The following is a 26,969-nucleotide window of genomic DNA, read 5'->3' as shown; positions in this document are numbered from 1 at the left end:
ATAATGTCTTAGAAAAGGAAAATAATGTCTCATTTGGAAATGAAACTCCTGCTATCATAAAAGGTAAAGGCTCTATTTTCTTGAAACAAAAGGTTAAAGTTGGAAATGTTATGTATGTAGATGGTTTAAAACATAACCTGTTGAGTGTCAGTCAAATTTTTGATCAAGGAAATGAAGTGGTGTTTCGATCAAATGGATGTGTTGTTCGTGAGCTTTGTTATCACCTAGATCGACCTCAGGCTGAAGCGAGGAAATTCCAGGGTAACCAAAAATGAAGCTTAGCCTTGTAGCTAGCCCTAGAAGGCCGGGAGAGGGCTCTCTCCTTTAGAATCTCAGTTGAGATGACTGGATCAGGAAAGGATTTTAGGCTAGGTATACTAGCTCGAAAGTTTTTGATTGATTTTGTTGGTATTTGCTGGGTTAGATGGAGCTGGATAGTTTAGGTATGAGAAATTAGGTCATAAATGCAAGGTGTTCTATGGGGCAAGGTAGGCATAGGATTTAGCACTTTAGGCTTAATTGTGTGAAATGTTTAAGACTGATGAGGAGCTAAGGAGGGCATGTGACAGTCATGGATCCTTCTCAAACAGTAGAAAACATAAAATATTGAATGCTTTCCCAAGGTAGAGTACTGTAACAATGGATTCTACCTATCTAACTTGATAACATTCAATAAGAAGCAATGAAATGGATGATGGCATACATAAAGCATGTAAACAAATGATTACAAAAGAAGAAACTATGCTAAAACTCCATACCACAGGGATCCCATAAAAATAGCTGCAAATCCTATTAATTTCCTTGCCAAACTACTTACAATGATGTACAATCAAGCTCTGAGCATCCAAGTGAGTCCAAAATTTTCCAATGGTAAAGAAAATACATGATATAGACATTCAAATCACTGATCCTAACCATCAGATGTTGAAACCATGAGACGAGGAGTTGTTTCAACTATTTCTAAATAAGGAACAAGAATCTAGGCAGTCAAACAACTTGCCTCTAAAAGAGGGGAAACTGATTCATTACCCTCAAAACCACTTTTTATCTAATGAATCTACCATCTACTAGTGTTTGAATATTACATTTACAAACCATGGCATTAATTACATTAGTAAATTCACCTTCATGAGAGAGAAAACAAGAAAATAGTTGAAATTTAGTAAAAAAGTCATCCTGAGTAAAAATGCCCTACGCACAGTGCCACTGGTCCTACGCATAGCGCCACTTTGAGTCCACTTTTGGAGGCCTTCTAATCATCCAAAGTGAGCCTAGGATAGCACATTGGAAAGGACTTCAAGACTACTTTCCAGAGCACCTAAAATTTCTACATTTGGAGCTCATTTCCCCCCTCAAAAACTGATTCTCCCAAGGATGCTTTTGTGTGTCCAAAAACTGGCAGAAAGGTCAAATTTTGAGTGTTTTTGGACCTTCTAGTGAACTAATTCTGCTCCAAAAATTTTGAAAATTTCTAGGGTGCATGTCCTTGATAACTTGAATCCAAAAATGCAATCCATTGGTCCACTGGGTGCCCCTAGAAAAAGGGCAGATTTCTGTGTATTGAATTTCCAAAATTCAAAAATGACAAAATTTCCTCAAAAACTACCCAAAATTGGTATGAGGTACCACCATCAACTGCTTTGATTAGCCAAGGAGGCTTCAGCCAACATCTTTAATCTATCCTCGTCCTTTTTGCCTTCTAAAGCCCTCCTTAACCTAGCCTTCAACTTTATGATCCTCATGTTACAAATTTTATTGCGAGCCATGTAATGGTATGCAATGTGTCTAAGCATTTTCTTGTCCCTGTTCGCCTTCTCATTGAGCCCTTTAAGATATAGGTTGACTCTTTCAAGCCAAGTCTCCCTATCATTTTCAATTGCTTGCTTGATAGGAGTCAAAGTGACATGAGCCTCTTTGTCACTTTGCCTCTTTGCTTTCAGTAGTTCAAGCTCCATGAGGACCTGTTTATCACTTAATTGTTTATTCTCCTGTTCCAAGTATGTGATGACAAACTTGGCTCTCTCTAAGCTATCCATCAAGGCTTGTACCTGAGCTTCCCTCTCCTGAATGATGACGTCTTTAACAGATTCTCTCTCTTCAGCCTCTAAATCAATAACCTCAGTGTCATTCTGCTCGGGCTCATCATGTTCTTCCAACTCAAACTCCCTTTCTTGCTCATCATCCAAGTCATCCTCCTGCACCTTTTCCTTCCCTTTGTTCAACTGCTCAACCTATACCTGTTTTTTTGATGTAGAAGGAAAAGCCCTTCCACACCCTGTGGATATACCATTTTCCTGTGAATTGATGAAGAAGGCAAGGTCCCTTCCACATCTTTGGAGCAAACACTTGCCTAGAAGCTACAAATAACTTCCTTGTACCTCTCTGATATGTCAAGAATATCGACACCTCAACAGTTTTTGTCTTTTGTGTTCCTCTCTTGTTTTCACATGAGTAGAGGGCCCACCTATTTCTTGCACCATGGATGGAGGAACCTGAGGTGCTGTGAACATGTCATGAGCAATGAAAGTCTCCCAAAGGATATTAAAAGATTGAGATAGTGAAGAACAATAATCTTGATTAAGGAATAATGATATATGTTGTTCATTTTCTAAGGATATGGCTTCTTCTGCACAATGTAAGCCATCTTATCAATGTTTATAAATAAAAAGTAGGGGAGGTTCAACATCTTCAACCTTGTAAAGTGCATGAGGGGCCTGATATGGTAAGTATACAACCTAGAAAATCTTCCCTCACAAGTGAAATATTTGATGATAATCCTCATCAAGGGGACATACCTGTTGTCCAAACATTTGAAGGGGAAAAGCATCTTCACTTGAATTTTTTACTGAGGCTTAATGTAAGGCTCATAATAATTCTCATCAAGGTCCTGAGCCTTATACCATTTCTCAACAACATCACGAATCCTGGTGGCCTCTGAAATAATAGATGGTGACACTGTGAAAGTCACCCCAACAAGAGTCACTTCATTGTTGTGGGGGTGGGCTACAAAGATTCTAGCCAATTCATGATGAAACTGAACTCTCTCTCCACTAGTTCACAGAACTCATAACATCCAAGGTGTCTAAAACATGAAATTGCTAATGGAGAGGCATGTAGTTCTCTTAGGTCAGTTGGCTCTTCTCTAGTAATTTTACCTCCCTTATGAGGCTTTCTATGTTGCCTGCTTCTCTCAACTGAACTATCACTTGTTGTATTTCCTCATCATAGTCATAGTCACCTCTTTCCATGTTTAACCAGCTTCTTAATTGCATAAAGTTTAGACAATGCAAATGGGACTGAATGGGATACTCTAGGGTTTGTAGGAATAAGTTCGAGTGAATTTAGGTAGTTATGGAAAAACCATGAGAGTGAGGGGAGGGTTTAGGGAATGAGGGATAGATGGTGGAATGTAGATGAGGGGGAAAGAGAAAGATGGGTAAGGAGTTTTAGTTATCAAGCATAGGCAATGGGAAAAACAAAATTATCAGGGTTTATAGTGAAAAACTAGGGTTTGATATAGGGTGTGAAAAAATTGTCTAAAACTTGAAATGTGCAAGCCAATCCTTGAATGAAGTGAGAGTACTTGTAAAAGGAGAATTTGGAGGAAATTAGGAGAAAATTTTAAGTTTGGAGCATTTTGGTTGCTTGCTGCCCTATGTGCAATGCACTTGCCCAGAAGTGCAACGCTAGCTCCTATGGGCAGCCCTCATTCAAATTAACACATGAATAAAACTGCCTACATGCAGCACCGAGCAAAATCTTCCAGGAGCGTAGCGCCAGTTGCCTACGCACAACGCTGCCTCTGTTCTACTCAAAACCACTTGAAAATTGGTTCTTTCTTCTCTCCTTTGGCTTCTTTGACTTGCAAGATGACATAATGAAATAAAATTAGGATGAGAGGGTTTATATATGGGCACCATTTTGATTTTTACTTTTTGAAAACCCACTTTTCCAATGTTCTTTGCCTTTTTGAAAACCTTGTTTTTAATTCTTGTTTCACTTTTTCTTTTGCAGGTGGATTAGCTCATGCTGACTTGATTTTTTTCACTGTTTGTAGCTAGGAAGTATGGATTCATGCTTAGAAGCTGGGAATCAATATTACATATAGGAACATGAAATTACATAAGAAATGACAATAAAAACAAAATACTCTATTTTCACCTCAAAACATGTTTTGAGGTGAAAATTACACTAAGCTTTAAAACTAATAACTTTTGACTTTCCAGATACTATGCTTGAGTTTATTTGGCATCCTCATGTCCTTGCTGATCTTTATTGGCATTTTCATCATCAAATTTGACTATGGTGGAACCCTAAAACCTAATGATACCAAACCCTATGACCTAATGAAATAAACTGTAGAATGAAAATGAATCATGATTAAAGACTATAGAAAAAAGGATCAACAAGTATATTTCATGAGGGAAAACTGAAGTGACCTCAACCATCAGTGGATCCATGACGTAATGGAGTGATGAAAATTTACAGTATGGGACTCCTATTATGCAAATGCAAAAGAGAAAATTATGATCACTGATGGCAGTATGACAAGACTGACACTAACAAGCTTGATATAGGAGAGATCGTGATCAAAGGTACAAGAACTCCAAAAAAATTATACATACTCAAGGGAGGACAACAACAATGCTATCTAAGAAAAAATGATGAAAACTGGTTGTGGCATAGAAGATTGGGACATCTAAGCTTTTCTCAAATAAGAAAAGCATGCAGATTCAAGGTTGTTCATGATCTTCCAGATATCAGCATCCTAGAAAATATAATATGCAAACCATGTCAAATCAGCAAGCAAACCATAGTTCACTTCATGGAAAAGGAAGGGTCAGCTAGTAAGCCTCTTGTACTTGTCCATACTAATTTATGTGGACCATCAAGGAAAAATTCACCTCGTGGAGAAGAATAATTATTTTGTTCATTGATGACTTTTCCAAAATGTGTTGGATAGGTCTTCTAAAGCATAAAGATGAAGCTTTTGAAAAGTTCCAATCCTTCAAATCTTTGGTTGAAAATGAATTAGATCGAAAAATCAAATGCCTCAGATTTGATCGAGGAGGGAAATTTACCTCAGATGAATTCTTTGACTTTTGTGAACAACATGGAATAAAAAGGAAATTCTCCACCACAAGGACTCCTCAGCAAAATGGTGTGGTTGAAAGAATGAACAGAACAATTCAACAAATGGCTCGAGCTATGCTAGATGAATCTGGAACTCCTGCAACCTTCTGGGGTGAAGCTGCATTCGCTGCCATAACTATTCTCAACCAAGCAAATGTTCGGGTAAGCAGCACTAAAACTCCACATGAACTTTGGTATGGTAAGACTCCTACTGTAAAATACTTTAAAGTTTTTTGAAGAAAATGTTATATCAAAAGGACTGATGAAAAACTTGGTAAGTTTGAACCCAGAGTAGATGAAGGTATTCTTCTTGGTTACTCTTCCAGAAGTAGAGGATATAAATGTTATAATCAAAGACTTGGAAAAATTGTTGAAAGCATCGATGTTGTAGTTGATGAAGCATGCGAAAATCTAAAATAGATAAAATCAACAAAAGATTATGACAATGAAGAAGATGGGGATTATTTCCCCACATCAAATCAAAATCATATTGAAGAAGAAACCAATAAAGCACTAGAAGAAGAGATAATGGTAGAAGAAAAGACTTTGTCCAGGTATGTTCAAAAAAATCATCTAGAAACTCTATTTTAGGGGAAACAGAGGCAGGTGCATAGACAAGAAGAACTATTACAGGGACCTCAAGCTATCTAGAATTACTATCCTCCACCGAACCTCAAAATGTAAAAGAAGCATGCAAAGATGAAATGTTGGGTCAAGGACATGGATAAAGAACTTGAGCAAATTGAAAAAACGATACTTGGGAATTAGTTCCTAGACCTCATGATAAAAATATTATAGGAACTAAATGGATTTTCAAAAACAAGCTGAATGAAAATGGAGAAGTTATTAGAAATAAGGCCAGACTTGTTTGTAAAAGGTATTCTCAACAAGAAGGTATAGATTTTGAAGAAAATTTTGCACCTATTTCCAGACTGGAAGCCATAAGGATTTTTCTTGCTCTTTCTAGCTTTCAGAAATTCAAAGTATACCAAATGGATGTAAAATCAGCCTTCCTGAATAGAGATTTAGAAGAAGAAGTTTATATTGAATAGCTAGAAGGATTAATTCTTGGAAATGATGCAAAACTTGTATGTAGACTGAAAAAGGCCCTCTATGCTCTGAAACAGGCTCCAAGGCCTTGGTATTACTGCCTTGACAAATATCTACATCAACAAGGTTTTACAAAAGGTTCAGCAGATAGCAATCTATATACAAATATTGAAACCGATAAATTGCTAATTATTATTGTTTATGTTGATGATATCATTTTTTATAGCAATGAAGAATCCATAAGTCGAAATTTTGCTTCAGTAATGCAGCAAGAATTTGAAATGTCCTTGCTTGGTGAACTTACCTATTTTCTTGGTCTACAAGTTCAACAAAATAAAGATGGTATTTCTCTTTCACAAACCAAATATCTCAAACAGATCTTGAAAAGGTACGGAATGGAAGATTCTAAACCTGTATGTACCCCAATTTTCTTAGGATGCAGTCTCAGCTCAAATGATGAATCAACAGTAGTACATCAACCTACCTACGGATCCATGATTGGCAGTCTGGTTTATCTAATAGGTACTCGACCTAACATCATGCATGTAGTAGGAATAGTTGGAAGATTCCAAGCAAATCCAAAGGAATCACACCTTCAGGTAGCCAAAATAATTTTCAAATATCTTCAAGGAACTCAGGACTTTGGTTTATGGTATCCTAGAGATGAAGATCTTACTCTTCATGCATATACAGAAGCAGATTGGGCAGAAAGTGTTGATGATAGAAAAAGAACTAGTGGTGGTGCCTTCTATATGGGTTCCAGGTTAGTGTCTTGGTTCAGCAAGAAACAAAGTTCAATTGCTTTATCTACAGCTGAAGCATAATATGTGGCTGTTGCATCTTGCTGCACACAACTACTTTGGGTGATGCAAACTTTGCAAGACATTCAAATCACATGTACTCCACCTATCTCCATTCTATGTGATAATACAAGTGCCATCAGTATTTCAAAGAATCTAGTGATGCACTCCAAGACCAAGCACATACCCATTAAGTACCATTTTCTACGTGAACAAGTGCTTGAACAAAAGGTAAAATTGGAGTATGTTCCCTCCAAAGAACATGTTGCTGATATATTCACTAAACCACTGCCTAGAGAGACATTTGAATATCTCAGACAAAAGCTGGGAGTAGTTGTTGCATCATCCTGCTATTAAAACCAAAATTTTCAGAGAAAGGTTATTATACGTGTGTTTCATGAAGTATAGTCGCATACACACACGGGTTTCTGAGGGTCAAGTAGCGTATATGTTTGTCAGACAGGAAAACAGTGGTGCAGGCTCGGATATGGGTGCTCTGTTAGATATTTATGATTACTGTCTATCGATATGCTTTGTTCATTAATTTTTATCTGACTGACAAAGATGCCTTGATAATTGACTTGTTAGCAATGCACAAGTAGCACAGGTTTAGGGGGAGCATTAGCCTTCATGTACATTCAGCATTGTTGGCATTATTGTTGCTGAGTCCAGCTATGGCTTCAAATATTTATACCATTTTGTTGCTTAAGTCATGTAAAAGTCTAGGGTGTGATAAGTCTTCTCATACATTTGAATGAATCCTATTGGACAAATGATGTAATTTGTATCCCCACCTTGCATGGCATGGATGATGTAAATATATTTCTGTCATGTATAAATATTTGGTATATCCCCACTTGGTTGGGAGATGGATGTATGTATGAGTCATTGGTGATAGGAAGGTCATATTCACATAGTTAAGTTATAGAGTCATGCTGGTTCTTATGGATAATATTTTTGCAGACTCTACTTGTGCTCAGGGGGAGCATAGACGGTTTCAGTGCATCTCAGCATGTACAAAGGGGAGCTCAATCAGATAAGTCAACATGTACTCAGGGGGAGCATGAACAACATAGGGGAGAAAATATCTTGGTCCGCCCTTTGCCCCTGATGTCAAAGGGGGAGAGTGTCTTGTTGTTGTGTCTTGGTGTTGTTGTTGCCATCAAGTCCAAAGGGGGAGATTGTTGGCATTATGATACAAATGTTGTCCTTGGTGGCAACTCACTCAGATGAAAGTTCACAGTGCAACAAAATTACAAATTAGACTCCCAAGAATGAAGAAAGAGAGGTATACGCTAGTTCACTTTGTCCAAGGCGCATAACAAAAGTAGCGTGTAATGTATACATGCACTTTCACAAGAAGAAAAGTCTGTACATGTTGGAAAATCAAGTTTTTGGTCCAAGGTATTTGATCCAAGGTATTCTAGTCCAAGGCAATTAGTCTGAGGCATTTGGTCCAAGGTATTGACCCTAGGTAATGGGTCCAAGGTATTGGTCCTAAGTGGTTTTGGTCCAAGGTACTGAGAAAGGACTAAGAGTATATAAGGAGGAGAAGATCATTAGGCCAAGGCGTGCAAGCAATAAGATTCTAAGTAATACTTCTATCTGAAGTATATATTATGTTGCAGGGTTATGTTTGGGACTGGATCTAAAATTTTCATGTGCACCTTGAGTTCAACATTGGATCAGGAATCAAGAGACTTGAAATGACTTATTCTTGAATGATCTGATATTGGTTCAGACCAGATATGATGTTTTGTGCTAGTTCTACTTGTTATATATCATGATCTCGATTTGTCTAAAGTCTAAAATTGCAGCTAAGTTCTGAGTCAAAATTTGCAGATCTGTACGCAAGTTTGTCTAGGCCAAAGCACTTGTACACGCAGGTTCGACTCTTTCAAGTAGCATATACAAAAAGAAAATCTTATGTGTAGATTTGACTGATCTATCTGATTAAATTTTGTTGTTTTACAGCTGTTTGTCAATGAAGTCCTCTTAGATCTGAACATAGAACCATTGTATAAGGAAATTGAGTCTGATTGATTGATTAATTAAGAAGGAAGGGTAATCCTTGTTGATATCTATTTTGAACTCTATAATATGATAGTAGATCTTCAGAGTGTCATTGATTGGTATAGTCTATGGTTCAGAAGTTTATGATTCAATATCTTTAGAGATATATGGAGTTTGGGTTAAAGGAAGTAGCGTATACACGCAGGTTAGGTTCAACCAAGTAGTGTATACACTGTAATGCATGATTTTTAATGTTATAGCTGGTCCTGGATGATGATGCAGAGTTCTGTGTACAACACAGTGTTCTGGTGTCAGTGACCTGATTGTTTAGATTAACTGAATATTGGTTGATGCAGTTTAAGTTTAAAAGCTTTTATGGGTCCAGTATGAAAATTGGATGAAATGAGGCCTTCATGTGTATTGTTGTGTACTAGGAGCATCCAGTTTGAAAATTTATGAAACATGGTCCTTGGTGGAAGAGTGACGTTTTCTGTAGGCTAGCACCGATGTACTAGTAAACATATTAGCTAGTACAAGAGCTAGGGGGTTGTAGCTCCCTTCCAGTAGAAGCTGGAAAATGAGAGAAGGTTGTAACCTTCTGTAGGTGGAAGCCTATGTACTGGTATGAGTCTGCACCAGTACAAGATTGTAAACATATTTTCTTATTATTAAAAGAAGACAGAGACGAAAACAACAGGTGGTTTTTACCCACATTGGGTTTCCACCTTAAATCTTGGTGTTCATGTGTGTTGCTTATGTGTGATGCTTTATTATGCTTTTACTGCATTGTCTAATAAATCTTTGATATACTGGTTTAAGCTCAACAAATGTAAACTGTCTAAATCACAATTTCTCTACATATAAGTTGGTTTCTTTAAGCACAGTCACGTGTACACACTAGTTCACTTCACTGAAGTAGCGTATATAAATCTATTTGGGAAATAAAATTATTGTTCTGATAATACTAATTCACCCCCCCCATCAGTATTATTTCCAACATATCTTTGGTGTTGAATTCGAACGATGTGCTCTTATAGTCTACTGGTGTCTTAGGATGTGGAATTTGAGCCTCAAGGAAGGTCATCTGCATTTTTCCTTGTTTTGTATAAAAAACTCACAAAAGTCTTCTATCTGAAATGAAAGTTTACTTCCAAAACAGAGTGTAGGTGTTGTTCTTAAGAATTTCATTCTTAAGTTTGATCTCTCGGTACTTGTCAAAAATACTTTTTTCCTTTTCTCCTTGGACATCTTCCGAAGATAACTCAGTTTCTTTTTGACCATGTGATATTTAAGGTCCAGTAGGAAATGTAACAAACTTTCTGCTTGTAGGTGGTGTTTCTCCAATTGTGATGGTAGCTTGATCTTCTATCTCCTTTTCTGCATCTTTCCTAGGAGTCATCTTAGCTCTTTTCATGTAACTGATTCTAAAACCCTTGGTCTCACTACCTGTTGTTGATGATCATCCCTCTTCTCTCTGTCTTTTACTTTTTTTCTCTTGAGGATTGGGAGTCTGTAAATTTGAAGTAGAAAACAATTGCTCCTCAGCTTCTTGTAATGTATTATCCGCCCATTCTGATTGGTTCACATATTTCTCTATCTCATTCCTTGGGGTATGGATATATGGAGTAGTTTTGTTTTTACTCTCAGCTTAGAAATGATACCCCAAGGGTCATAAGACCATGTGAAACTCAAGCTGAATTTCATCTCTTTAATGATCTTATTTTCTTCTTCTCCTGCTGACTTGGTGTTGCATATGAAAGGGCCCACCTATGTCTTTATTTGAAGCTGGGACTTCTTATTTGCCACCACAAAGTGAATATCATTTGAATTTAGCATCTGTCTGATGTATTCAAGGGGAAAAATCCTCACAGGGCGGTATTTTTGGAGTCTGTATGGTGCTAGCTCACATCCATAAACTATGATTTCTGTATAATTCTGGTATAAATGCCAGTCTCTAGTCCTGGCCTGATTTGTCAAATGTAGAATCCTTTTGATGTCTTCACTGATTCTGGGTTGTGCTGAGTTGTTTAGGATATTCATAGCTGGTTGAACAAACTCTTCAATTAAATGTTTATAGGAGAATTGTTGCTTCTCTTTCATCACTAAAGAAGTCCAAAATATTACATGCTGCTGGTTTCCCTCCTCATCTAGCTTTTGCATGGAAAAACTAAACCTGTTTGCTTGATAATATAGAAACATATAAACCAAAATTGAATTTTACTTAAACACTTGTTCTGTTGGAAATTTAAGAAACTAGTCATGGATATTATTAGCCAGGAATTGACTACAATTAAAAAAAAATCGATGGTTTTAAATCTTGGGAAAAGATGGAAAGGAAGCCTAGAATGGGTTCTGTTGAGCCTTGCTATAGGTATATATTTACTCTTTATTACTATCTTTTTCCTCTTTTCTTATCCATTTTTTGCCATGATATAATAACATATTGATAGGATTTTGATAAGGAATGAATGAAAATTCTCTTGATATGATTTGACTGACCAAACTAACTCTCATTGTTTTTTATGTAGAAAAACAATAGATGGAACAACTGTTATTCCAAAGTCAAAACAGCAAACCCTAATCAAGGGAAACGAGACGCGTCGTGTGTGGTCAAACCAAGGAATGAATCAAGAAGATCAGTGCAAGATGAAAGAATTGTTTGAGGATAGCACTTAGTTGTGAATCCTTCATGATCTCCTGATCTCGAGGGATCACATTTATCTTTTTCCTTTTGACTATAAAGGGGAAAAATGAAGAGGGATCTCTCGTCTTTTACTTCAATTGTAATTTTAATTTATAGAAGCGTGATTTTGAAGAATCTGATTGTATTGTAATGACAGGTGACTTTGATGATTAATATATAACTTGTGTTGTTGTTCATTCAGATATTCTGAAGTGGCTAAGCAGTATTTGCTGGTGGCTAGGGCCCGGTCTCTGGTGGATCTTACTACTGTTCCTTGTTTTATACCTTTTCCTTTTCCTGCAAGTTTCTTCTATTTTACAGCTTTGCAGTTGATTTATTTTCGTTAATTCGAGTTTCTGGTATTCATTTCATTAATATGAAATCCTAGTTGGTTTTATTTATTCATGTCGTGGATTGAATTAGTTATCAGTTAAAGAATCATTTCTGGTTAATTAAAGAATAGAGCATTATTGATTAAATGCTTTCCTTCTATCCAATAGTTTAAGTCCAGCTGAAAGAGCTCAGTTAATGCTACAGTGCTCTCGGTTGATTATCATTCGAATTGGTTGATTAAGATTGAATTATGGTTTTGTTTGAGATTGAGTTATGATGCTTGGATGAATTATTTCCCTTAAAGTTACAAGATTGAAATTTATTATTGCATCCATTTACTCTTGTATTGAATTTAATTACTTATTTTAAAGCATTACTCTATTGAATTATAGATTGCACATGTTGTGCACACTCTTGGAATAAAAAGACTTACCCAGGTTGATAATTAATGTGAGGCAATTAGGAGTTTTAAAAGACACCTTTTAGCACCCAACATTTTGGCGCTGTTGCCAGGGAGAGTGTTTCCATTTTACAAAGAGTGATGTATGTTTGATGTTTGTTTGCTGAGAGAGAATTAGGTATTAAAAACGAAAGGTAAGAACCTGCGTAACGAACAAGTAAAATGCTTGCTCCTTCGCCCACTTTGTAGCAGAATTACATAGGAATTTTAAATAGAAATGAACGTTTGTATTTTTGTATGAATGACTAAGAAGAAAAGACCAAAAAAAGATATAATTCCTCCCCCAAACCTGAGAAATCTAAGGTATTGGTGACCCTTGGATGATCAACCTTTATTGATGAAATCATAAGAAAATTTGAGTCTCAGTCATCAGTAGGAACCTGAACTATTGCTACCAGACATCCTATTATTTCCCTTCAGGTGACATGATCACCATCTGTAGCTAATGCTCAGATTCATAGTAAGATTGAAGGGTCTGAACAATGTTTTCAAGATATTGAAAATCCACAACCACACCCTTCACAAGAAGGGAATTCTTGCAACCTTCGTGAAGGAGAAGGAGAAACAGGTAATCTTGAAATTAAATCATCAAAACCTAGATCTCCTAAAGTAGTGATTGAACAGAGGATACCTAGTGTTTTGGATCAAGGTATCGCTATTAGAATCATTCCAGCCTCTTCCAGACATCCTAGGAACAACTCTCGAGCTCCAGAGATCCTTGAAGGATACTGGCATATTTTTTACGAAATGGCCAATAATTAGCGATAGCCCCAAACCTCTACATTACAATACCCTATTGTGGACACAGCTGTCAATGCTCCCATGAAAGCTATCCCATTACAAAATATTCCTACCTTTCATGGGCTAACTTCAAAAGATCTTGATGCATTCCTTTTCAAATTCGATGTCCTACGTGGGGGTTACGATTACACCACCGACCCCCAGAAGTTGAAACTGTTCCCCTCTACTCTGAAGGGAGTAGCCTTGCGTTGGTTGATGGGACTTGGTGGAGGTACCATCAATGACTAGGAACAGATGAAAACATCCTTCCTTAAAAAATACCAAGATTATTACCGGAATAGAGAACTAAAAGTTGAAATCTTTCAAATGATAGCTAAGCCTAATGAGACTCTGGAAGAATATGTGGAGAATTTCCATTATAATCTGCAAAGATCTCCTTATTCAAATCTACCTGATAATGTTCTAAAAACCACAATGATTAAAGGTATGAAAGACCAATGGGTAGAAACACTGAATATAATGGGTAAGGGCGATGTTTATCAAGAACATTATGATAATATTATAGAGTTGTGCATCAGGTGCTCTAGGGGTAGTACAAGGCTGAAACCAGCCGGACGCAATGCAATCACCAGAGACAGCAAAGCCTAAGGAGGAAGCATTACAAGAGTCGAAATCAGTAATCTATTGGAAGATTTCAAGACATATATCCTGGGGACCCTAACGACACAATTGGATATCATGCAAGCTAAACTAAAGCAGGCCGAAGCAGAACAGAACCTGGATACTTTCTGTCCCCGTTGCAGAAGGAAACACAGTCATAAAGAATGCCTGCTATATATGATACAAACATGTGCCATATGCACTAAGAAGCATGACACAGAAAGTTTCCCATCGCTCCCAAGATTAAAAGCAGTCTTCAACGAAGTGGAAGAAGAAGTGGAACTAGTATATCTGTTGAACCAACATCGTCAATGGCAAGCACGTCAGACAGGTATGCCTACTGATCCATCTTCATTCTTTCCTCCCTTGCAATATAATTCTCAACAATATTTAGGGGCAGCATGGCAGAACCAGCCACATTTTTCTACTTGGCCACTTCAAGCATTTTCTATGCCACCATGGCCCAACTAGTCAAATCCAAACAATAATTGGCCAAATCCCTCTTACCCTCCACCATTCTAGCAAAACAACCCCTATTCATCTCAATGGTCCCCTTCCACCTCACAAAATCAGAACTGGCAATCAAATTGGCAAAGATCCACAAACCAGACTATGGTGATAGTTCCTCTATCTCAACCAACTTTACCAAAACCTTACACGCTGCAGCATAATGCTCAATCTAATATATGACTACAACTCCCAACTCAACCCAACCCAAATCCTAACAAAAGACCAATCCAGTCAGTACTAATCATTGAGGGTCTAGACCCTGAAACTAAGTTGAGAGAGTGTAATGAACTCATGTTAAGATCTGGACACGTAATCGCTCCAGATGAGGATAAAAATCTGGAACCTAAAGAACAGCACCCAAATAAGCCTTTGACTATAGATGATCAACCAAAAAAACAAGGCGAAGATATAGTTAGGCAGAAAAATCCCGAATAGATCATAACTAACTCCCCCCCATTCCCATAAAGATTGATGATATCGTGCCCAATTGAATCCCAACTTTGATCTTCTAGGTAAACTCAAGAATATCTATATAAAAATACCCCTCCTCTAGGCTATTCAAGACATTCCAATATATGCCAAAACTATAAAAGAACTGTGTATAAAGAAGTCTGTGAGGAAAACAAAAATAACCCCAACTATCCATGTTGTCAGGACTTTGTCTGATTTATTACTAGGCAAAGAGACACCTGTAAAATATGAAGACCCAGGAAACCCCATTATCATAGTACAGATAAATGACTGCTCTTTTCCCAATGCTTTAGTTGATTTAGGGGCAGCCATTAACATTCTCACAAAAACAACTTGTGAAATGCTTGGCATCACAACCTTGGAACCAACAACTACCTTGCTGGAAGTTGCTGACCACTCAGCCATTAAGCCAGAAGGAACATTACCAGATGTGATGGTTTCTATAGACACTTGGGAATATCCAATAGATTTTTTGATTATTAACCCTAGGAACTGGCTAGATGGACATCCCTTTATATTAGGAAGGACTTAGCTAGCAACTACTGATGCTTATATCAACTGTCGGAAAGGCAGTATGACCATAACCAGAGGGAATGATGTGAAGAATCTAGTGTGATATCCTCCTGCTCAGCCAAGCCTAACCATTGTAAAAACTAGGAAGAAACCTGTAACATATTTAACAGAAAATATTCGGTCACCATTGACTGTGGCAGATGCCCTTGAATTTAAAAACCAAATAGAAGACGATGTCATTAATACTTTTATCAATCACCCTGCTACATTGTCTAGTTTTAAATGTCACATGATTAAAGTAGTCCTTGACAATGAAATTGAAGAATATTCCCTGAGAGATATCAATGACCAACCAATACCAACAACCACTGTCTATAATAGCAAACCTATCGAAATCGAGCCAGGGAAGATCCTGAACATTAACAGTAATCTGAGTGATGACTAGCAACAGAAACTTATTCAAGTCCTTACGAAATATAAAGGGGCTTTCACTTGGGATTACCCAGACATGAAAGGGATTGACCATCAGCTATGCATGCACCACATCTACACTGAAAAATATGCAAGACCCATTCGACAACCTCCGTATAGATTAAATCCTCACCTAAAGCATATTGTTAAAGAAGAACTTCAAAAACTATTAGATGTGAATTTTATCTATCCTATATTTGACAGTAAATGGGTTTCTCCATTAGTTGTGGTCCCCAAAAAGAGTGGGAAATGGAGGATATGCATCAACTACAGAGAGCTCAACAAGGCAACGCAAAAATACCATTTTCCCCTTCCATGCATCGATAAGGTCCTAGATACAATGGAAGGGAAGAAATTCTTCTCTTTCCTGGATGGCTTCAGTGGCTACAACCAAATTCAGATTGCCCATGAAGACCCGGATAAAACTACTTTTACCTCCCGTGGGGAATGTTTGCTTACAGGGTATTACCTTTTGGATTGTGCAATGCACTTTCTTCATTCCAAAGAGCCATACTCAGTATTTTTGCAGACTTGATAAATGAAGGATTGGAAGTGTACATGGACGATTTCACACCCTATGGAGATGACTTCGAACAGGAATTACAGACATTGGCGAAAGTCCTGGAGTAGTGTATTGCTACTGGGCTATGCTTAAGCCACGAGAAGTTCCATATGATGATGACAGAGGGCTTGATCTTGGGTCATTTCATTTCAGTAGCTGGAATTCAGGTAGATCCAACAAAAATATAGGTAATCCTCTTATTAGCTACTCCCTGCACTCAAATAGAGGTACGTAGTTTTCTGGGATTTGCTGGATATTATCATAGATTTATAAAGAACTTTTCACAGATTTCTGCACCATTATATGCCTTAATAGGAAATATTGATTTTATATGGACTAAAAAATGTGATATTGCCTTTACAGAGTTGAAATGGCTACTATCAACAGCACCAGTATTATGAGGGCCTAATTGGGATATATCATTCCAGATTTCATCAGACGCGTAAGATACAACCATTAGAGCAGTTCTTGGCCAAGAAGAAGACAAGAAACCCTACGCTATATACCACATTAGCAAAAAATTAACTCTTGCTGAGTTGAATTACATAGTAACAAAAGTTTCTAGCTGTTATTTATGCTATTAACAAATTCAAACACTATATAACTAGATACCCTATAGTTCTGTATACTGATCACTCTGCTATCAAATACTTAGCTAATAAACCCATTACAAATGGTAGAGTGACACGTTGGTTACTACTTCTGCAGGAATTCAACATATCTATAAAGGATCGACCAGAGAGGGAAAACCTTGTGGCAGACTTCTTCTCTCGAGTGCCAAGAATAGACGATGCAATGGCGGTAGAAGACCAGTTCCCGGATGAACACCTATTTGCTTTGGCCGTAAAAACACCATGGTACGCAGATGTGGTGAATTATTTAGCAGTAGGAAAACTGCCCAAACATCTGACACCTAGAGAAAGGAAATTAATAGTGCAGCGCAGCACTTGGTTCTCCAGGATCGGAGGATACCTTTTTCACACAGGGGCTGATATGCACATCCATAGGTGTATCATGGAACACAAAATTTATGATATCTTAAAAGCCTGCCATGATGGACCTTGTGATGGACATTTTGGAGACTGCAAAACTAGACATAAATTTTTTTAAATTGGCTACTACTGGCCCACGATTTTTAAGGATGCTAAGAAATTTGTCTAGGCATGTGATAGTTTCCAAAGGATGGGCCGCCCTAGCCAATCTGATGAGATTCCCTTGCATCCACAGCTGGTGATAGAACCCTTTGAGCGATGGGTGTTAGATTCATCGAGCTAATCAACCCATCATCCAATCAAAAATCATATATATTGGTTGTAATAGAATACATGACTAAATGGGTGGAGGCAGTAGCGTTACCAAGAGAAACAGAGGAAACAGTTATTAATTTTCTTTTCAATTTTTTTTGCGATATGGCTTACCCAGAGAAGTAATTACTGATGGGGGCCGCAATTTGTAGGCCACAAAATCACTGCTACACTGAAGAATCATGACATTATACACAGAATTACCTCTACGTATCACCCGTAGGCGAACGGGTAGGTGGAGAGTACCAACAAAGTAATTGAAGCTATTCTAATGAAGATAGTCTCATCACACAAATGAGATTGGGCTACTCGACTGCCAGAGGCCTTGTGGGCATATCGCACAACTTGGAGGAAAACTACTGGACACTCTCCATATCAGTTGGTATTTGGTAAGGAACCTATTTTCCCCATAGAATTTGAGATAAAAACACTAAGGATAGCTCAGGAAGTGGGACTGGATTTAATTGAAGCCCAAATTAATAGATTACAACAAATAAATTAATTAGATGAAATTCAGTTATTGGCTCTACAACATACTGCACTCGTTCAACAATAAAGAGCCAAATGACAGGATTCCCTGATTAAGAAAAAGACATTTCATGAAAGCGACTGGGCACTTCTTTATGATTCCAGGTCTCAAGACTTCCCTAGTAAACTGCAGACTAGGTGGTTAGGCCCCTATGAAATAAAGGAAGTGCATGACAATGGAACTCTTACATTGGCCACCATTGATGGGTCTGGTTTTTCCTTTAAAGAAAATGGGCATCGGGTGCACCTCTACCAAAAACCACTTACAAGAGAATATTTTTATCCGTAGATATGCAAGGACTCCACCATGCAAGTTCTAGCTGCAGAAGGCAATCCTTTGACCGCTTCATTTTTGTAAAAAGTTATTTCTTTTTGTAAAAACTGTAAATATGATTGTTGATTTGATTTTATGCGTTTTTTTCTCTGTTTATTTGCTGTTCCAACTTTGGAACAACACTTTTTCATTTTTGTTGTTCCCACTTTGGAACAACACTTTTTTCATTTTTGTTGTTCCCACTTTGAAACTTCACTTTTTCGATTTTGTTGTTCCCACTTTGGAACAACACTTTTTCATATTTTGTTGTTCCCACTTTGGAACAACACTTCTTTTTTTTTGTTGTTCCCACTTTGGAACAACACTTTTTCGTTTTTGTTGTTCCCATTTTGAAACAACACTTTTTCGTTTTTGTTGTTCCCACTTTGGAATATCACTTTTTTGTTTTTGTTGTTCCCACTTTGGAACAACACTTTTTCATTTTTGTTGTTCCCACTCTGGAACAACACTCTTTTGTTTTTGTTGTTCCCACTTCGGAACATCACTTTTTCGTTTTCGTTGTTTCTACTTCGGAACAACACTTTTTAGTTTTTGCTGTTTCCACTTTGGAACAACAGTTTTTCGTTTTTGTTGTTCCCACTTTGGAACAACGCTTTTGTTATTTCTACTGTTCCCACTTTAGAACAACACTTTTTCATTTTTATTGTTCCCACTTTGGAACATCACTTTTTCATTTTTGTTGTTCCCACTTTGGAACAACACTTTTTCATTTTTGTTGTTCCCACTTCAGAACAACACTTTTTCGTTTTTTCTATTCCCACTTTGTAACAACACTTTTTCGTTTTTGTTGTTCCCATTTTCGAACAACACTCTTTCGTTTTTGTTGTTCCCACTTTGGCACAACACTTTTTCATTTTTGTTGTTCCCACTTTGGAACAACACTTTTTCGTTTTCACTGTTCTGACTTCGGAACAACGCTTTTTTCGGTTTTGTTGTTCCCTCTTCAAAACAACACTTTTTCATTTTTGATGTTCCCACTTTGGAACAACACTTTTTCGTTTTTGTTGTTACCACTTCGAAACAACACTTTTTCGTTTTTGTTGTTCCCACTTTGGAACAACACTTTTTGATTTTTGTTGTTCCCACTTTGGAACAACACTTTTTCATTTTTGTTGTTCCAACTTTGGAACAACAATTTTTGCGTGTTTGTTGTTCCAACTTTGGAACAACACTTTTTGTTGTTGTTGTTCAAACATTTTAACATCACCTTTTTCTCATAGCGTGTTTTGTTGTTCCCACTTTTGAACATTTGATGTTCCATCTTTGGAACAACATTTTTACTTCTTGAAGTTGTGTGTTTTCTAAACAACAACCTTTTCCTTGCATTATTTTGATGTTGAACAACACTTGCGGGATTATTCCTAGCTCATCTCAGCCCCATTTTTCTAATTCCCTTTCATGGAATGAAGTACAATACTTTTATGAGGACAAGAATTATGGATTCTATTGAAGCAAGTGAATACCCTTAACGTTATGATCTTTAACAAGACAACTTCTTGATGATAGATTAATTTTTTTTTTTTAAAGAGGGGGACAATCATTTATATATTACTTTACTGTATTGATTTCTGCTATATATGATACTGATTGATCATCTTTACCATGCTGGTTCCACCCCTCCTGGTTATAATCCTCTCTGTCTATTATAAATGAGATTATGGGTACATTTTTTTTCTATTGACATGTTCAACTTCTTCCACCATCCCTGCTCTTATGGAGTACTAAGCCTCCCTCTATTTATTATAAAAATGTGTAATAACAACAAAATTTTGCCTACAGATGGAGGATGTGGGGCCTCATTAAGAGCCAGCCTACCATGTTCATAAGGATGTAGCAATGTGACAGTCCCACTATGGCCACCATGCCAGGGTTATGATCCATTGGATGGCTAAAATATCCTTGGAACAGGAGGTCTCATCACGAGCCAGCCTGATCACTTTTGCTACTTCCCAGTGAATGGCAATGTGGTCATCTTGTTACCATGCCAGCACAATGATCTCTTCTGTAGGAAAAACAATAGAATTCTCCAACTATAAATTGAGGATCCTGGCTCATATGGGTTCAAAAGCAACTCTGTCGAGGCTATGGACACCTGCTAGCAACAGAAGCTCTTATTATGGTATTGAAGTTCTATTTTCAACATCAATAATGATTATAATACCCTCTTCTTACTTTTCTTTTTATCAGAGAGATTATTTCCCTAATTTCTCCCTACCTTGAACCTTTATGCATGAGTTAATGTTTTTAATCAATCATATAATTTTCAGTTGGAATACCATCAGCAAAGCATCTTTTTCTTGCATATTGCTATCCTTTTCCCTTACCACATAACCTATCATCAACCAAAGCATCTTATCTCTCATCAACAACCATCATTACACACCTTGCCTTCATTATATGCATACCTTTTACAGTCCTTTCATTAATTTATGTACTATGTCTCATTTACTACCATATATTTCACCCTTGTACATTGCCGTCAGAATAAGATTTCCCCGTCCATTCGGTCGTAGGCGACCTCTCATCTTGAAGGAGGGAGGGGACCTCCATTACACTCGCGCATGCGTTGTAGTTGTTTTATTGGACTTCATAGGTTGATATGGTATTCCATGATCACGTGTCATGTGGCAAAATAATAGTCCTTGAATTAATTAGTTCTCTGAGAAATATCATTTAACATCGTAAAACTTAGCTGTTACAACTACTTGTTGTTCTATCTCTCTGTTGTTGTTTGTTGCTGTGTTTCTCCACTGCACTAATACTTTGCAATAATAGGAAGAACTCAAGCATTATGGGTGGTAAGACAGTGTGCCGAGAACCCTTAGTGCTGGAAGTATTTGACAGAGCAGGGAAATTCTGGTCTGCACAGGGTCGATATCATATTTCATAGGATTTCAGCCCCCTAGTGAGGAAATCACTACTGAGCTTCTACAACATCTGCAGAATGGGCAATCCCTCGTGATAGGTAGAAGAATTACAGTATTAGATGTTGTAATAGCTAAAGTATCTAGGCTGTCGACGGAAGGAACTATATAAAAAAAAAACACGTAATGTTGCAAGACGCAGTGGTCATTTTCAGAGATGCAGGCAAGGAATTAACCAGGAAAGGCAAGGGCATCCAACCATCTTCTCTGGCAGAACCATGGAGTGAGTTGGCAAGTGTTGTCCAGAGGTACATTACCTGTGATAGACGATGAGACGTGGTAATACCACGACAACTCAAACTCTTAGCTGTTTTAAAACTAAAGCTCACTATTAATCTGCCATCTTTCTTGAATTCATTGCTACATGAAACCGCTGATAGAATAAGATGGGCTAGGCACCCTGAAACCGTAGTTATCCACCATGGATTGATTAGACTAATTGTTAGCCATAACCTTGTTCAAAAAAACTCAACTTGGGATGGTCTCATAACACCCCTAGAGATTAGTCAAAACCCTGTAATCCAAAATTCCACAATCTTGGAAATGAACCAGCAGAGCCCTGTTCCGAAAAGGAAAAGGACTACCCACTCAAACATTGATCCCCATAAGCACAAGCGGTCTGCAAGGTTAAATCTAGCCCAGAGAATGTTTGGAAATCCACAGGATAGAGCCGAATAACTTGCGGAGCCATCCAGACTAGTTAGTATACACGACTCTAAGTCAGAACCAGAGGAACAATGCAATTCTGAGCTAGAACCAGAAGAAAAGGATAATTCAAAGCCCAAGTGAGAGGAAGAACTCGAACAAGGGCAAGGATGTCATTTAGAATCAGAACCCGAGGAAGAGGCCAATTCAGAGAAAGAACCTGAGGAAGAGGATAGACTAGACTTAGAGCAAGAACGGGCACAACACTTTGATGATGAACTAGAAAATGAAGAAGGGCCTCCTCAAACATCAACCATGAGCCACCAAAATGAAAATTTGCAGGTTTTTGAGACAGGGATGGCCCAGGTCTTGGAAAATTTGGATGCATACATGCAGCCGGGAGGATCACTTGATCCTAACCTAATGGAAGCCCAATCCCCAGAGGATTCTGGGCATACAGAAATTATGCCTTCTTCAGAGGCTACAAACCAGGAAAAGGATGCAGACATAGAAGTTATTCATGAATTCGACAACCAATCTGGTGACACAGTTCTATTAGAGCACAACCATGATAAACAACAAGAATCTTTAGATACAAAAGCTATTAACAAGACCGTTCGTGTAAAAGATGCTCCTCATAAGAGGCGAGTAGCTACAGAAAAACTAATGAAGTTGAGACAAAAATACCAAAAGCTTGAAAAGACAGTTAAAAGGCTATGTTAGAATATTAAATGAATTGAAAGCGACAAAGCCCAGAACACTACTCCTGAGGTAGTCACCATGACTATGCAAATGGAAATATGTAAGGTTAGGGAAACATAAACCCAAACCAAACTCATTCCTACTCAAACAATAGCCACCCAGGCAAATTTGCACGCAGACTTAGTGGATACAGCTGTTCAGATGGAGGGTTGGTCCTCCCACAATAAGGAAGTACAGACCGAGGAAATATCCTCTCGTAGCATAGGCACTCAGACAGAAGAGCAAGAAAGGATGTCCTATCAAGAAAAGACCCTATTATTCTAAAGCTACAGGAAGAGTTGATGCAAACCCAACATGCTTTAGAATGATGTGAACAGGAGACAGTTCCCTTGCAAAAATATTAGGAGTTGTAGAAGCAGTTTAGGGAATTAACCATAACTGAGAATGGGACTTTTGATAGATTTAGATAGGAAGAAGAAAAGCGGAAGAAGGTGAAGACCAAGATGGACAGAGTCAGGAACCAAATAGAAACCATTTTCTCGCTATATTTGGATGTCTTGACATGCAGGTCTCCTACCACAAATTATGCCCTGTTCTTATTAGAACGATACTTATTGTTAAGGATTAAAGCCGTAAGAGCTCGCAAGCCAATTGAATTAAAGACAACTGAAGATTTTATAAGTTTCTGTAAGGAACATGGGGAAAAAGTCCAAAGGCTTCTTTGTGAATTTTATCTGCATAATTTCATATTAGAAGAAAAAGTGGATGAGAATCCTACTCCTTTTGTTGGAGATATTCAATTCTAGGTTTTTATCTCTTTTGCAGTTAATCAACTTAAGGGGTTTAAGGCTTATAATTCGTTCCAAAGATAGGAACATGGGTTGGATCTCTAGGTAAGGAGTGAGCCTACTCACCCTTTACAACTATTTGCTAAACCTAAAAGGTTGATGACACAAGAAGGCGTGATTCAAATTTTAGGGCCCATACATAAGGAAATTTTACAAAAAGGAACAACATTTCCTCTCCATTCAGGAAATACCCCTTATTGCATCCAAAATGAGATGGAAAATCTCGACTAATAATGTTAAGGAAAGACAACCATTTAATTATGGGAATTTCAAAGGTGATGCGAGCCGGTTAATCACATATAGCAATCTTATCTTCAGGGAAGGGCCTTACTAGTTGGGATGTCAATTTAGGTGTCCCATTATTTGGTATCCTCCTAAAGGGTATCAGTCTGACTATGAGTTACTTGAAGGACACGAAAAGACAACCTTTGCAAATCTGGCACAACATCATGGTTTTAGGCATGATAAAGAAACCTTTCTTCCAGCTTACTCCTTAACTACATTACATAGGAACTATTCATTTTTCATGAGTACATGAAAAAGGTAAGCAGGGGAGTATGTTGAGCCTTGCAATAAGTATGTATTTACTCTTGATTACAGTCTTTTGCCTCTTTTCTTATCCATTTTTTTCCATGATATATTAACATATTGATAGGATTTTGATAAGGAATGAATGAAACTACTCTTGATATGATTTGACCGACCAAACTAACTCTCATTGCTTTTTATGTAGAAAAAAAATAGATCGAACAACTGTTGTTCCAAATTCGGAACAACAAAAGCTAATCAAGGGAAATGAGACACGTCGTATGCGGTCGAACCAAGGAACAAATCAAGAAGATCAGCATAAAATGAAAGAATTGTCTGAAGATAACATTTAGTTGTGAATCCCTCAGGATCTCCTGATCCTGAGGGATCACATTTATCTTTTTCCTTTTGACTATAAAGTGGAAAACTAAAGAGGGATCTCTCGTCTTTTACTTCACTTGTAATTTTAATTTACAGAAGCGTGATTCTGAAGAACGAGTTCGTATTGCAATGACAAGTGACTTTGATGATTAATATATAACTGGCATTGTTGTTCATTCGGATATTCTAAAGTAGCTAAGCAGTATTCACTAGTGGCTAGGGCCCGGTCTTTGGTGGATCTTACTGCTCTTCCTTGTTTTATACTTTTTCTGTTTCTTGCAAGTTTATTCTGATTTATAACTTCGTAGTTGATTTATTTCGTTAATTCAGATTTCTGGTATTCATTTCATTAATGCGCAATCCTAGTTGGTTTTATTTATTCATGTCACAGATTGAATTAGTTATCAGTTAAAGAATCATTTGTGGTTAATTAAAGAATAGAGCATTATTGATTAGATGCTTTTCTTCTATCCAGTAATTTAAGTCCAGATGAAAGAGCTTAGTTAATGCTATGGTGCTCTCGGTTGATTATCATTCGAATTGGTTGATTAAGATTGAATTATGGTTTTGTTTGAGATTGAGTTATGATGCTTAGATGAATTATTTCCCTTAAAGTTATAAGCTTGAGATTTATGATTGCATCCATTTACTCTTATATTGAATTTAATCTTATTTTAAAGCATTACTCTCTAGAATTATAGCTTGCACATATTGTGTACACTCTTGGAATAAAAAGACTTACCCAAGTTGATAATTAATGTGAGGCAATTAGGAGTTTTAAAAGACACCTTTTAGCACCCAACAGGTTCATCTGCCCACTGATCAGAATAATAATATAGAATGTAGGAAATTATGGTTATGATGTGTTTTTCTTGATCAGGGAAGATTGAGGAAGGGTATGGAGGATTCTTCTTTGGAAATTGGGCATTTCTTGGTAAGAAGATAAAAAAAAATTGTGGATCTTATGGAAAAATCAAACTTTTGATAGAGTTCAGTGAGGGCTTCTAAGGAAAATGGGGCATTGTTTTCCACTAGGGGAGCTAGCATCATCTGGTTTATAGATTGGGCAGTGATTGAAAAAAGGATCTCACCAGATGGGGTCATAATGGCTCTTTGGTTGGGAACATACTAGGTTTGGCATTTCCTGGTGAATTCAGGGGCATGGAAGGTCAGAGGGAAGATATAGTGAGGAAGATTGGACTCCTAGAGTCTAGTTTCATCTGTTTTATCAACATGTTTATCATCTAGCCAAGAATAGAGCTCCAAAAATTCATAATCGCACTGTGTCTCACTGATCCTGTAATCCCTATCAGCTAATGGAATATGGTCTAAGTCTATAGACGGTGGGAATAATGGATTAATGTGGTTCTCCTAGTTATTGCTCTTTGGAGGAATATTTAGATCAGTGAACGATTAATCGTGATGGAAGGAAAAGCTTACCAGGAACAAATTTCAAGTTGTAGGCTCTCAGGGGAGGGGAGATAGAATGCTGACAATTTTGATTTGGTTCAAAAAATGTTTTGAAATTGGTCTCTTTGTAGAAAACCTGTGAATTATACAGAATAAGTGAGTGAAAGGAACAATGAAGATGGTTCAGGGTTTTTAAAATGGGGGAGTGACAGGTTCCGTTGGACGGTGGCGCGGGACCATTGAGGTTGAATGGTTTTTTTTTGTCAAGTAAGGGTGGAGCCTTCTATTAACCACAAGAAATATTACATATATTACATGTCTCTACAAGTGTAAAGACCAAAAAAGGCTAACTCGATGAAGATTAACCCGAAACAACCCAAAACAAACCTGAAACCTTATGCCTTAGTCTTACATCTAAACCTCCACCCATTATCCAACCCGATGGCCATTCGATAAGACCTCCCGTGATCCAATGGTACTTAAAGAAATCGCTTCGGAGATATGCGCAACCTTTACTAGCTTTACGGAGTCAATAGGCTAAATAAACTATCAATGTATAAAACTTCGGGTCCGTTCTTGGCCTTAACCTCCTCCCATGTTGAAACCCGATGTCCCTTCGATCTGGATCCTGTAAGATCCTATGATCACGAACACTATCGCCTCAGCAACAAGCACCCCTTTTACATGGTTCACGGGCCCAATGAAGATTATGAACCATTTTTTATAAATGTTTAGGTCCAGTCTAAGACTTAACCTTTGATTACTTTTAGAACCCGAAATCCATACGATTAGGTCCTAGTTGGTCTGACGGTCCTCCATGATATTGGATTGGAAAATTGCATGGTCTTTATCCTCTTTTATGGACCTGATGAAGATTATGAATTGCTGATCTAAAATTTTTGGGAAAGCTTGATTAGTTAACCTTTGGTCACTTTCACACCCAATATCCAGAGGATGGTGAAGTC

This window comes from Pinus tabuliformis, chromosome 5_2 (genome assembly GCF_031772625.1).
Source record: "Pinus tabuliformis cultivar Carrire ecotype Pingquan chromosome 5_2, CPIR1, whole genome shotgun sequence".
In the NCBI taxonomy this organism is placed as follows: Eukaryota; Viridiplantae; Streptophyta; class Pinopsida; order Pinales; family Pinaceae; genus Pinus; species Pinus tabuliformis.
Note: the sequence above shows the minus strand (reverse complement) of the source record.